Here is a 13,176-nt window from a genome sequence, read left to right on the forward strand (position 1 = left end):
CAAACTCCATCAGTGTTCACATTTGGGCATATTGAGTATCTGTGCTGAGCTTGGTCCAGATCCATCATTGCTTGAGTCTACAGTGCTCTCTGGATGGAGACGAACTACAACTCCCAAAATCAAGGTCAATGCCCACCAAACCCTTCCAGTATTTTCTGTAGGTCATGGGAGTTCTGTGTGCCAAGTTTGGTTCAATTCCATCATTGATAGAGTTCGGAATGCTCTTTGATTGTAGGTGAACTATATATCCCAGCAACTACAACTCCCAAATGTCAAGGTCTGTTTCCCCTCAAACTCCATCAGTGTTCACATTTGGGCATATTGAGTATCTGTGCTGAGCTTGGTCCAGATCCATCATTGCTTGAGTCTGCAGTGCTCTTTGGATGGAGGCGAACTACAACTCCCAAAATCAAGGTCAATGCCCACCAAACCCTTCCAGTATTTTCTGTAGGTCATGGGAGTTCTGTGTGCCAAGTTTGGTTCAATTCCATCATTGATAGAGTTCAGAATGCTCTTTGATTGTAGGTGAACTATATATCCCAGCAACTTCAACTCCCAAATGACAAAATCATCCCCTCCCAATCCCACTTCCTGACTGTGAGAGCCGTTCAGCAGTGGAACTCTCTGCCCCGGAGTGTGGTGGAGGCTCCTTCTTTGGAAGCTTTGAAACAGAGGCTGGATGGCCATCTGTCAGGGGTGATTTAAATGCAATATTCCTGCTTCTTGGCAGGGGGTTGGACTGGATGACCCATGAGGTCTCTTCCAACTCTTTGATTCTATGATTCTATGATCTATACCAGTTGAGAGGAGCAGTATCCGAAAGACAAATGATTCTGAGTGGTCAGATATGCTGTGGACTTGGGTAAGAAAAGGCCGCCATGTGTTTTCATCCAATAAATTAAAAACAAAACCAAATCAGAGTCTCTTCGTCTAAACCTGGCTTCCTCCGCTTGCTCTTCTGAAAGCAAAAAGGGATGACCGTTTCCATCTCCCCGACGCTCCTCCGTCTGTAGTGTTATTGCAAGCATAAATTTCTCGCAAAGCTCCGTCTGCTTACAATTGTGTATTACTGCCACTCCATTTGCTGCAGTTAAGCAGGAGAACATCCTTGTTAGGCAAAATGCCTTTAGGGTGGAAGGAAGGAAGGAAGGAAGGAAGGAAGGAAGGAGGCGATGATACATGGCTGCTCTATGCGATTATATCAACTAAACCAGAGGTGATGGTTTAAACAGAAAGGGAGGAGGAAGGGATCAGCAGATGAGAGACTATGGATACATCTATACTCTGGAATTAATGCGGTTTGACACCACTTGAGCAGCTGTGGCTCACTACTATGAGATTAGGAGAGTTCTAGTATTGGTTAGTTTTTTGTATTATATTTTGTTGTATTAGTTTTGAGCTCGACCTCATGTTAGCCGCCCCGAGTCCTCATTGGGGAGATGGAGGCGGCATATAAATAAAGACTATTATTATTATTATTATTATTATTATTATTATTATTATTTGTAGTTCAGTGTTTCTCAACCTGGGGGTCGGGACCCCTGTGGGGGTCACGAGAGGGTATCAGAGGGGTCGCCAAAGATCATCAGAAAACACAGTATTTTCTGTTGGTCATGGGAGTTCTGTGTGGGCAGTTTGGCCCAATTCTATAGTTAGTGGAGTTCAGAATGCTCTTTTGATTGTAGGTGAACTATAAATCTCAGCAACTACAACTCCCAAATGTCAGGTCTATTTTCCCCAAACTCCACCAGTGTTCACATTAGTGAACAAGTTTGGTCCAGATTCATCATTGATTGAGTCCACAGTGCTCTCTGGATGTAGGTGAACTACAACTCCCAAGCTCAAGATCAATGCCCACCAGACCCTTCCAGTATTTTCTGTTGGTCATGGGAGTTCTGTGTGCCAAGTTTGGATCAATTCTATAGTTAGTGGAGTTCAGAATGCTCTTTTGATTGTAGGTGAACTATAAATCTCAGCAACTACAACTCCCAAATGTCAGGTCTATTTTCCCCAAACTCCACCAGTGTTCACATTTGGGCATATTGAGTGTTCGTGCCAAGTTTGGTCCAGACCCATCATTGATTGAGTCCACAGTGCTCTCTGGATGTAGGTGAACTACAACTCCCAAACTCAAGGTCAATGCCCACCAAACCCTTCCAGTATTTTCTGTTGGTCATGGGAGTTCTGTGTGCCAAGTTTGGATCAATTCCATTGCTGGTGGAGTTTGGAATTCTCTTTGATTGTAAGTTAACTATAAATCCCAGCAACTGCAACTCCCAAATGACAAAACCAACCATCCCCAACCCCATATGGGGTATTTGGGCATATGGGGTATTTTTGGCAAATTTGGTCCAGTGAATAAAAATGCATCCTGCATATCAGATATTTACATTACGAGTCATAACTGTACCAAAATTATAGTTATGAAGTAACAATGAAAATAACGTTATGGTTGGGGGTCACCACAACATGAGGAACTGTATTAAGGGGTCGCGGCATTAGGAAGGTTGAGAAACACTGTTGTAGTTAGTGAGTTGGGAATCCCGGTCCATCATCATGCCATGCATTCTCTCATTAATGTTAAGGTGCAGCTACACTACAGTATGAATACAGTTTGATGCCACTTCATAGCTCATTGCTATGGAATTATGGGAGCTGTAGTTTTACAAAGTCTTTAGCCTTCTCTGCCAAAAAGGGCTAGTGCTTACCAGGATTCCAAAGCTGCTAAAGTGGCATCGAACTGAATTCACTAGGTGTGTGCACCATTCCATTTTTCAAAATGGGCTCCAGATGATTTGGCATTTTTGGGCACCGGTTTGCCCGTAATGGCATGGGCAGCGTGGCCTGGAAAGTTCCCCCATTGCCGCAAATGGGCTGGATGTCTCAGAGTGAAAATGAATCTTAGGGTTGATGGATCGAAAAATGGCATTTTGCTCCCCTAGAACAGGGCCAACTGACAACCGGAGACCGACAACAGAACAGGGTTTACCCAAAATGCACACCCCTAGTATTCACCTTAAGATGAATGCAGGAAAGTATGACATGATGATGGACTGGGATTTCCAACTGACTAACTAAAAATAATAAAATCTACATAAATAAAAATGCAATGTCCACTTGTGGGATTAACATAACTCAAAAACCACTTGATGAATTTATTTATTTATTTATTTATCGTGTCATCAGCAACCATACCATTGTATTACAATTCTAACAGAGCAAAACAAACACACAGATTAAAAAGAAGAAGAAAAAAACACACAGAGATTTTGCAAACTTGGTATTTGGTTAAATGTCCTTGGAGTGCCTCTGGTGTTGCCGCAAGAAGGTCCTCCATTGTGCCTGTGGCAGGGCTCAGGTTGCATTGCAGCAGGTGGTCAGTGGTTTGCTCTTCTCCACACTCGCATGTTGTGGATTCCACTTTGTGGCCCCATTTCTTGAGGTTGGCTCTGCATCTCGTGGTGCCAGAGCTCAGTCTGTTCAGCGCCTTCCAAGTCGCCCAGTCTTCTGTGTGCCCAGGGGGGAGTCTCTCATCTGGTATCACCCATGGATTGAGGTGCTGGGTTTGGGCCTACCAGTTTTGGACTCTCGCTTGCTGTTCCAGTGAGTGTCTCTGTAGATCTAAGAAAACTATGTCTTGATTTAAGTCGTTGACGTGCTGTCTGATACCCAAACAGGGGATGAGCTGGAGATGTCTCTGCCTTGGTCCTTTCACTATTGGCTTCTACTTCCCGGCGGATGTCAGGTGGTGCAATACTGGCTAAGCAGTGTAATTTCTCCAGTGGTGTGGGGCGCAGACACCCTGTGTCAATGCGGCATGTCTTATTAAGAGCCACATCTACTGTTTTACTGTGGTGAGATGTGTTCCACACTGGGCATGCATACTCAGCAGCAGAGTAGCACAGCGCAAGGGCAGATGTCTTCACTGTGTCTGGTTGTGATCCCCAGGTTGTGCCAGTCAGCTTTCGTATGATGTTGTTTCTAGCGCCCACTTTTTGCTTGATGTTCAGGCAGTGCTTCTTGTAGGTCAGAGCACGGTCCAAAGTGACTCCCAGGTATTTGGGTGCGTTGCAATGCTCCAGTGGGATTCCTTCCCAGGTAATCCTCAGAGCTCGGGATGCTTGTCTGTTCTTAAGGTGAAAGGCGCATGTCTGTGTTTTAGATGGATTAGGGATCAGTTGGTTTTCCCTGTAATAGGCAGTAAGAGCATCTAGAGCTTCGGAGAGCTTCTTTTCAACCATCTCAAAGTTCCCTGCTTGAGTGGTGATGGCACGATCATCAGCATAGATGAAACTCTTTGTCCCTTCTGGCAGTGGCTGGTCATTTGTGTAGATGTTGAACATGGATGGAGCAAGCACGCTCCCCTGAGGCAGGCCGTTCTTCTGTTTCCGCCATCTGCTTCTCTGGCCCTGGAACTCAACAAAGAAGCTCCTGTTTTGTAGCAGGTTTCCTATGAGGCGGGTGAGGTGGTCGTCCTTTGTGATATTATACATTTTTCTCAGGAGGAGGCGGTGGTTCACAGTATCATAGGCTGCTGACAAGTCTATGAAGACAGCTCCTGTGATCTGCTGCCTTTCAAAGCCATCTTCTATGTGCTGAGTCAGGTTCAGCACTTGCGATGTGCAGTTTTTGCCTTTTCTGAAGCCAGCTTTCTGTGGGATCAGACATGGGTCTATATTTTCCATAATTCTATGCAAAATAAGTCTCTCCAGAACTTTGTAGAGGTGGCACAACAGGGAAATTGGTCTGTAGCTTTTTGGGTCATTACGGTCTTTGCCTGGCTTCAAGATGGCGATGACTCTTGCTTTTCTCCAGATTTTGGGGATCTGACAGGATGCAGTGCAGTTGTTCATCAGCTCCAGCAGCCAGTGCCTTGCTTTTGGACCAAAGTTCTTGATTTGTTCCATCCATAGATCATCCAAGCCAGCTGCTTTGCCATTCTTACATTTGTTGAGAGCCATGTCCAATTCAGTAGATGTAAAGCTTGATGAATTGAGACCAAATTTGGACACAATACACCTATCAGGTCAACGAGTGGCCATCACTCATAAAAACATTGAAAAATACAGCAGAAGAGACTTCTGCCACTGGGATTGTGTTGCAGCTGGCTGAGTGTCAGCTCCATTAAGATCACTTCTGCCCGGGTCAGAGTGAGTGTCCGACCAATTGTGTAGCTTGTTGTTGACCTTTGCAACCTGAAAGACAGTTGCATATGTCAAGTAGGAAAATTAGATACCACCTGTGTGTGGGGAGGCTAATTTAACTAATTTATGAGGCCATAAAAAGACTCCAGCAAAGCACTCCAGCAAAAGCATGCGGGGAATGCGGAAGTACTTCATCAGTGTCGCAGATGGACGATGAAAGTGACAGCTCCCCTGGCGGCCAGAAAAGTTAAATAGCCTCTGACTGTCTATGTCATGTGTCTTTGGCATTGAATGTTTGCCATATATGTGTACATTGTAATCCGCCCTGAGTCCCCTGCGGGGTGAGAAGGGCGGAATATAAATACTGTAAATAAAATAAAACCACACATATATATGCAAACATACATATACCCAAATATATACACACACATATACACACACAAAACACATATACACAGACTGGACCTCAGCAACGCGTGGCAGGAGATGGCTAGTTATTATTATTAATAATAATAATAATAATAATAATAATATAAAATAATAATAATAATAATATAATAATAATAATAATAATAAAATGAATTATAGTTAATAATAAAATGAATTATATAATAAAACACAATAAATGATAAAATAAAATAAAAATGATCAATCTCTGTTCAGTCCTGTGAGCTCACTTACTGATCTTGGACCACAATGAGCCTGGAAAGCAGCATCAGTTGAGATGGATTTTGATGCCCAGGGGACGTCCCTGTTTTTGGCACCTCTTTTCCCAAATGCATTTAGCTTTTGCCGTCTGCAAAATCTCTTTGTCTCTCGCTGGACCATGAATTCAGCCCCAGGAAAATGGCACTGCCTTATCGCTGGGGCAGACAAATGAGCCTCTAACCACAGAAGAAGAAGAAGAATGGGAGGCAGGCTCATTGACAGCTCCTCCATCCGCAAGCACCTCTTTGCCAAGTGGGATGAACTAGCGCTGAATGGTTAGGTTTCAATGGAGCGTTTGGCGCTCTTTAAGTGGAAGGAATTCAATTTAGGGACACTTTCGCTGCTGGTGGGCAGGTGCACACATCCTCCGTGTCGCCATCGCAGGAAGCATTTTTTGCAGCAAGCAAAGCTTTTTATGCGAGTTACATAAAGCCATGTTGTCGGAACCCAGCCGCCTTAAAGAGCCAGACTCAAGAGTATGTCCAAAAGTAGAGTTTATTAACACAAAGCAAAAAGAACTCAGAGACACTTACTTCAGTGTCCCTGGTCAAAACTCAAAAGTAGCAACAAGTTCCAGCTCAAAAAGCAAACTGAATCAATAATCCGGATTATCCGGAGAAAAGATCCGGATTAAACTGAAGTGCTTCAAAAGTCACGCAAAATAACACAGCAAGTAAAGGATGAACAAACAAAGAAGACGTAGTGAAACGAAGTTCGAGGTCGAAGTAAGCTAAGCATACAGTGTACAAAAATAAAGTCCTTTTTATACATTAAATAGAGCTGCCAGGTTTGAATCTCCCATTCCCTTCCCCTCTGCCGGCTCAATGATGATTGGCTGGCGCTCTACAGCTGGGAGGAGACTTGGCCTCCTCCTGAGCGCCTGGGCCAATCACTGGGCTTCTGCCGCCTCGGCATCCTGACAAATCAGGAGTGAGGGAGGCAGGACGAGAGGGAAACAATGGATTCTTGAGAGGATTATGGAGGTAGAAAATGTCCAAGTGACCAGCGAGTCCTAAGCCAAGTCCGAAGTTGCGAGGTAGAATTGGGCCAGACTTCCCACACAGAACCCCCATGACCAACTGAAAGTACTATGTTTTCTGGTGGTTTTTGGCAACCCGTCTAACACCTCCTCGCAACCCCCCCGCCCCCAGGAGTATTGATTCCCAGATAGAAAACATTGCCCTACAAGCTAAGCAAAGCTAGGTCTGGTTGGCAATTTGAATGGGAAACCTTGGAAAGAAGGTCTAAAATAATTCAGTAGGCTTTCCATTTTATCTCATTTTTTGCAGCCATTGCTTTGAAGTGCACCCAAAAAATGCACTGCGCAAACCATGTACTGGGATGACCCATTCCCTGTTTTATATATTTATACATCTACAGGTTTTGTAAGAAAAAGGGCCCTTTTGTGCTTAGCCTCCTCTGCAAGTGAAGAGAGCCCCATTCAAGTTGCTTTTGATTTTCTCCGCCAGACTTGAGTGGAAACGGTGTCTCCGATGGGAGCCAGGTTTCCAGATTGGGTCTCTTTGCTTCTTATTAAGCCATCAAGAGCCATAATCTCCTCTTGCTTTGTGACAGCGCTTTGAGAGCGTACGGGGAAAAAAAGAAAGAAGGAAGGAAGGGAAGGAAGGGAAGGAGGGGAAGGAGGGGAAAGAGGGGAAAGAGGGGAAAGAGGGGAAAGAGGGGAAAGAGGGGAAAGAGGGGAGAGGGGAAAGAGGGGAAGAAGGAGGGGAAGGAGGGGAAGGAGGGGAAGGAGGGGAAGGAGGGGAAGAGCACACCACTGCCTGGATTTTGCCAGCAGCATTGGAATTTGGATGGTGAAAGGGGCAAAAAATGTGTTAGGAATTTAAGAGCTGGAATACAGGGCAGCAGAGGATGAGGAAGCCAGCTGCAAAAAATATTTATTTATTTACTAGCCGTCCCCTGCCACGCGTTGCTGTGGCCCACATTTGGGTTCTGTGTGGGAGGTTTGGCTCAATTTTATCGATGGTGGAGTTCAGAATGCTCTGTGATTGTAGGTGAACTATAAATCCCGGCAACTACAACTCCCAAATGTCAAGGTTCTATTTTCCCCAAACTCCACCAGTGTTCACATTTGGGCATATTGAATATTCGTGTAGAGTTTGGTCCAGATCCATCATTGTTTGAGTCCACAGTGATCTCTGGCTGGAGGTGAACTACAACTCCAGAACACAAGGTCAATGCCCACCATACCCTTCCAGTATTTTCTGGCTGTAACCCTATGCCCTGTTTGGTCTTATGACTGACCAGGAGGACCTCTGTCTTATCTGGATTAAGTTTCAATTTGTTTGCTCTCATCCAGCAAGCACTGCTTCAGGATTTGAACAGCCTCCTTAGTAGTAGGTGGGAAGGAGTGACAGAGTTGGACATCATCTACGTATAGATGTCACCGTATCTGAAACTCTGGATGATCTCCCCCAACAGCTTCATGTAAATGTTAAACAGCATAGGGGACAGTACTGAACCTTGCAGGACCCCACAGTACAATGGCCGTGGGGCCGAACAGGGGTCCCCTAATAACACTTTCTGGGAGCGTCCTTCCAGGAAAGACTGGAGCCATTGCAAAGCAGTACCTCTAAGACCCATTCCCCTAAGGCGTCCCAGAAGGGTAACATGGTCGACAGTATCGAAGGTCGATGAGAGGTCCAGCAGAACCAACAGGGATTTTGCTTAGTTCCCAAAAGACTCCAACTCTGCCATGAAACATATCTTGGGCTTTGATTTTTTTTTTCACCCCATTCAGAAGAGGAGCAGAAAGAAAGAAAGAAAAAGAAAGGAAGGAAGGAGGGAAGGAGGGAGGAAAGGAAGGAAGAAGGGAAGGAAGGAAGAAGGGAAGGAAGGATTGAAGGAGGGAAGGATTGAAGGAAGGATTTATTTATTTATCGTGTCATCAGCAACCATACCATTGTATTACAGTCCTAACAGAGCAAAGCAAACACACAGATTAAAAAGAAAAAGGAAAAAAACCCACAGATTTTGCCAACTTGATAGTGGATTAAATGTCCTTTGACCAGTATTTGGCCACTTGGAGTGCCTCTGGTGTTGCTGCAAGAAGGTCCTCCATCGTGCATGTGGCAGGACTCAGGGTGCATTGCAGCAGATGGTCAGTGGTTGGCTCTTCTCCACACTTGCATGTCGTGGATTCCACTTTGTGGCCCCATTTCTGAAGGTTGGCTCTGCATCTCGTGGTGGCAGAGCGCAGTCTGTTCAGCGCCTTCCAAGTCGCCCAGTCTTCTGTGTGCCCAGGGGGGAGTCTCTCATCTGGTATCACCCATGGATTGAAGTGCTGGGTTTGAGCCTGCCACTTTTGGACTCTCTCTTGCTGGGGTGTTCCAGCGAGTGTCTCTGTAGATCTTAGAAAACTATGTCTTGATTTAAGCCGTTGACGTGCTGGCTGATACCCAAACAGGGGATGAGCTGGAGATGTCTCTGCCTTGGTCCTTTCACTATTGGCTTCTACTTCTCGGCAGATGTCAGGTGGTGCAATACCGGCTAAGCAGTGGTGTGGGGCGCAGACACCCCGTGATAATGCAGCATGTCTCATTAAGAGCCACATCTACTGTTTTAGTGTGGTGAGATGTGTTCCACACTGGGCATGCATACTCAGCAGCAGAGAAGCATAGCGCAAGGACAGATGTCTTCACTGTGTCTGGTTGTGATCCCCAGGTTGTGCCAGTCAGCTTTCGTATGATGTTGTTTCTAGCACCCACTTTTTGCTTGATGTTCAGGCAGTGCTTCTTATAGGTCAGGGCACGGTCCAAAGTGACTCCCAGGTATTTGGGTGTGCTGCAATGTTCCAGTGGGATTCCTTCCCAGGATTGAAGGAAGAATTGAAGGAGGGAAGGAAGGATTGAAGGAAGAATTGAAAGAAGGAAGGATTGAAGGAAGGACTGAAGGAAGGAAGGACTGAAGGAAGGAAGGACTGAAGGAAGGAAGGATTGAAGGAAGGAAGGAAGGACTGAAGGAAGGAAGGACTGAAGGAAGGAAGGAAGGAAGGGTTGAAGGGTTGAAGAAAGGAAGAAAGATAAATGCGGGGAAAGGTAGAGTGATTCCTGTAGATCAGTAGTTCCCAACCTGTAGTCCGTGAATAGTAGTAGTTACCAATCTCTCCTCAAGGTGGGGCAGAACACAATTATGATACATAGATATAAGCATATATTTTAAAAAACAGACATAGCATTCCTTTCTACTTGACTTGCTCAAGGTTGCCCAGTGGCTTTCTGTGCTCAAATGGGGTGGGTAAAATATCCACCACTGGTGTCCATAGGTACATCTATACTGTAGAATGGATACAGTTTGATACTGCTTAAACTGCCATGGCTCAATGCAATTTGTTGTTTATTGTGGCACTGGGAGTTGTAGTTTGGTGAGGCACAACCCCCCTTTAGCAGTTAAAGAGGTGTTGAATGGCATCCATTCTCCAGTGTAGATGCAGTCTCAGACAATGTAGGGCTTGATATATGCTTCAATACGTTTGTGGGCATTGCAGCGGTTTCGTGTTTCAACTTGCACAATATTACAGGGCGGGATATAAATATTTAAACCCATCAATCTGCCGGAGCTGGCGTGATTTGACTCAGCGTATGGCAGCTTTCCCAACAACAGCACAAATCGAGAGGAGCTTAATCTGGGCGCTCGTTTCCTTGTGGCGGATGCTGCTATCCTGTTTTACTGAAAATAAGACCTACTCCGAGAATAAGCCCTAGCATATTTTGGTGTTTATAAGTATGCTTGAAATATAAGCCCTACTTTAAAAAGAAACACTAATTACAGTTCATTTGAAAACGGGGCCTCATGTGAGCCGCCCCGAGTTCCCGTTGGGGGAGATGGTGGTGGGATACAAATAAAGATTATTATTATTATTATTATTATTATTATTATTATTATTGTTTTAGGAGCCCCCGGTGGCGCAGTGGGTTAAATCCCTGTGCCGACAGGACTGAAGACCGACAGGTCGCAGGTTCAAATCCGGGGAGAGCGTGGATGAGCTCCCTCTGTCAGCTCCAGCTCCTCATGTGGGGACATGAGAGAAGCCTCCCACAAGAATGGTAAACCATCAAAACATCCGGGCGTCCCCTGGGCAACGTCCTTGCAGATGGCCAATTGTCTCACACCAGAAGCGACTTGCAGTTTCTCAAGTCACTCCTGACACGACAAAGACAAAACTCTAAAAGCAACTACTATATTTCTTCGATTCTAAAATGCGTTTTTCCTCATACAAACATATCTTAAAAATGGGATGCATCTTAGAATCAGAAGTGTGCTTTGTGTGTGAGAAAGAGAGGATATGATTTCTTCTGTTGGTTGTACTGAAACTTCTGAAGGACAAAAAAAAAATCAATCGCACTATGTTGGAAAGAGCACTACCACAACCTCCTGAATCACAGCTCCAACATGGCTGAAGAAGTCCTGCAACAACAAACCAAGGATGAGCTTGCAGTACTGCCTAGTTTGGAAGAAATCAGCAATGCCATCAGCCAACAAAAAAATAACAAAGCCAGCGGACCTGATGGGATCCCTGCCTGCTGTACTGAAAGCAGTGTGCATCTTACGATTGATTGGTGTCTTAGAATCAAGCAGAATTGGACACCGAATGCCCTCTGGTTTTATTTCAGAAACTTTTCTTGCCATTTCTAGGCTTGGAGAAGCCCGTATTTGGTGTTTGGGTTGTAGACTGGGCTTCCAACGTCCTTGCAGACGGCCAATTCTCTCACACCAGAAGCGACTTGCAGTTTCTCAACATGACAAAAATAGTATTATTATTATTATTATTATTATTATTATTATTATTATTATTATTATTAGGTAAACAGGGTAGGTATCATCATTTTCTGTTCAAATACCAAAGTTATGTTTCTTGCTTAGGCAATCCCTTGTTTTCTAAGTATGATGGCCCTCTGAGTGGACACGTAGGTGACTATGGAGCGCTGTTTTTGACCCACATGTTCTTTCACGTGTGGACCATAATGACGGATCTACCCATATGTTCTTTCATGGTGAGGGCATCCGTTTCCAAGTGGAAGACAGTCCTGGTCAGGGTTGGCTTGATCTGCCTTCCTCTTGGCACGTTTCTCCTTTCGCCCTCCATTTGTGCCTTCAAATTCCTCAGCACTGCTGGTCACAGCTGACCTCCAGCTAGAGCCCTCAAGGGTTCTCTCTCGGTGTCTATGCCACAGCTTTTCAGGTTAGCTTTAACCCCATCTTTCAATCTCTTTTCCTCTCCACCAACATCCCATTTTCCATTCTTGAGTTGGGAGTCTTTGGGAGAAGGTGATCTTTGAGCATTCAGACAACATGGCTAGTCCAATGGAGTTGACGCCATAGGAACATCACTTCAGTGCTGGTGGTCTTTGCTTCTTCCAGCATAAAGATAGTGAAGAGACTTCAAGCAAGGAAGAGCGATGCCAATGATGTTTAGAAAACTCTACCACAGTGTTTCTCAACCTCCCTAATGCCGCAACCCCTTCATACACTTCCTCATGTTGTGGTGACCCCCAACCATAACATTATTTTCCTTGCTTCTTCATAACTGTCATTTTGCTACTGTTATGAATCGTCAGGTAAATATTTGATATGCAGGATGTATTTTCATTCACTGGACTAATTGGCATAAATACTCGATACATCCAAGTTTGAATACTGGTGGGGTGGGAGGGGGGGATTGATTTTGTCACTTAGGAGTTGTAGCTGCTGGGATTTGTAGTTCACCTAAAATCAAAGAGCATTCTGAACTCCAACAACGATGAAATTGAACCAATCTTAGCACACAGAACTCCCATGACCAACAGAAAATACTGGAAGGGTTTGGTGGGCATTAACCTTGAGTTTAGAAGTTGTAGTTCACCTACATCCAGAGGGCACTGTGGACTCAAACAATGGTGGATTTGGACCAAACCTGGCACGGATACTCAATATGCCCATATTTGAATACTGGTAGGGTTGGGGGCGGGGGGAGGTAATTGATTTTGTCATTTAGGAGTTGTAGTTGCTGGGATTTATAGTTCACCTACAATCAAAGAGCATTCTGAACCCCATCAACAATGGAATTGAACCAAACATGGGACACAGAAAATACTGGAAGGGGTTGGTGGGTATTGACCTTGAGTCTGGGAGTTGTAGTTCACCTACATCCAGAGAGCACTATGGACTCAAACAATGATGGATCTGGACCAAACTTGGCACGGATACTCAATATGCTCAAATGAGAACCCTGGTGGAGTTTGGGGAAAATAGACCTTGACATTTAGGAGTTGTATTTGCTGGGATTTATAGTTCGCCTACAATCAAAGAGCATTCTGAACCCCAC

This window comes from Anolis sagrei, chromosome 11 (assembly GCF_037176765.1).
Source record: "Anolis sagrei isolate rAnoSag1 chromosome 11, rAnoSag1.mat, whole genome shotgun sequence".
Lineage (NCBI taxonomy): Eukaryota > Metazoa > Chordata > Lepidosauria > Squamata > Dactyloidae > Anolis > Anolis sagrei.